The following is a 1785-nucleotide window of genomic DNA, read 5'->3' as shown; positions in this document are numbered from 1 at the left end:
GCAGGTGGCACTTTGAGTCATTCGTAAATGTGGAATGGGCAAACCAGGACAACTGACAGCAGAGCATGTGTAACCTGAAACAGATGATCTGGGGAGTGCTATAGAGACAGCATCTAAAGCAACTATGCCTTGATTCTAGGTATATGCACCGTGGGCTCCGAGGAATATGTATTTGAACTTTGCTTTTGGTATCTCGCAGTTTCTGGCTGTTTTCCGATTTTATGTTACTTTACCTTTTAAATCAGCCCCGTTAGGAAGTACCTTAAATTCAGGGCGAAGCCTTCCGGGAGTTTGCTTGTATTCGTTACACACGGAATGCTTTAGGAAAGACGATACCAGAGCTCTCTTCCATTTTTTGTGTGTTTTCTGGCTCTTTCCATAAATAGAAAGCCATTTCTAGAACCTTTCATTTGATGACTTGATAACATAAAGTGAGCTGATTTTTAACTCCAGACTGAAGAGAAAGAAAAGTGAAATAAAATGAGAATTAACAGCCTTTTTAAATGCAGTGACTTTAGAGAGGGTTATTTTGTTTCAGTAGGCGGATTACTGTGATGCTCTATCCTTTTGTATTTTCCTTTACCTTGGGAGAAGGAGAATGACATTATAAATCAGAAAAGGGGAGTAATATATTTAAAACCCTTTTAAAGCAAAATAGATGAATTACATATCATTTACACCACATTGAAGTTGAGAACCTTCTGGAGAAAATGTTCAGGAATCAAGGAGGAAGGTTTGAAACCTCTTTGGAGAAACTCTTCTTTTGGCCTGGGGGGTGGGTGGGAAGGAAACAATCGATGAGCATGCAGTTTTATTTGTTCAGTATGAAGTTGGGTTTTTATTTTTAAAAAAATCTAAAATGTTTCAAATGATGTGGTTGGAGCCATTGGTTATAGCATTTCATTCTGAGTAACAGATTTAAATTTCTTAAGATTTGCATAATAATTAAAAACATTTTTTAATACAGCAAGTCGTACCCTTACTGGAGATATAAGATAGTTTTGCTTCAGTTCAGAAATAAAAGTAATATTCTCCAAAGCGAATAGGTTTTTCTACATAAAGTAGAAATAAAGTTATTATAAAAATATCTTTAAATCATGCAGGACTTTTTCTTTTGAGAGACTTAAGTTGCCTCTCCGTCTCACCTTGTTTTGCATGAAAGAGGATGTGGTGATAAGGAGGAAGGAAAGATACCAGAAAGACTTCAAAGCAGTGGTAGCAAAATAAGCTGTACTATGTGTGGTACATAGAAAACATAAGAGAAAATAGATAAAATTGAGTTATTTTTTAGAATTTTTTAAACCTAGATGCGAGGTTTAAAAATAATTTTATTTTTATGTATATTACAGATGCCAGGAAGTTTTTAAGGTGCTATCTGTGTCTCTAGATCATGTTTAGAAGTGATACCTCCATAGTTGGTTAGAGGTTATCTTATTGGTATTTAACCAAAACTCCTGTTTAGAGATACAATGTTTGGGGAATATTCGAGCTTGCATAATTTAAAGATATTCTTATTTTCAGAATTTTACTTCTCATTTTGTTTTCAATAACATGAAAGCACTTTCTAGAGTTTTATACTAAAGTTAATTATTATTTTTCTTTAACATGCAGATCTGCAAGTTGAGGTGGAACCATTCTGGCTTCTAGTACAAATGCCAAGTGTGTGATCTGTGGTAAGTTACTTAATTTCTCTGAATCTCATTTTGTACATGAAGATAATATCTAACTTATAGAAGTGATATTCAGCAAGATAATATATGTAAAGAACTCAGGTTAGTAAAGCTA

General features: G+C 34.1%; 1 protein-coding gene across 4 annotated transcripts in view; it reads left to right on the top strand.

The window, feature by feature from the left end:
* Positions 1-6: 6 nt before the first annotated feature.
* HERC3 (HECT and RLD domain containing E3 ubiquitin protein ligase 3) overlaps positions 7-1785 on the top strand; it is a 99979-nt gene continuing 98200 nt past the window's right edge. For all 4 annotated transcript variants that reach the window (XM_023528434.1, XM_023528430.1, XM_011356299.2 and 1 more), the window contains exons 1-2: positions 7-139; positions 1612-1673. The gene's annotated coding sequence lies outside the window, so the exon portion shown is untranslated. The remainder of the gene's footprint in view (positions 140-1611; positions 1674-1785) is intronic.

Source organism: Pteropus vampyrus, unplaced genomic scaffold, assembly GCF_000151845.1.
Source record: "Pteropus vampyrus isolate Shadow unplaced genomic scaffold, Pvam_2.0 Scaffold25, whole genome shotgun sequence".
NCBI lineage: Eukaryota > Metazoa > Chordata > Mammalia > Chiroptera > Pteropodidae > Pteropus > Pteropus vampyrus.
Note: the sequence above shows the minus strand (reverse complement) of the source record. Positions and strands in the feature narration are given on the sequence as shown.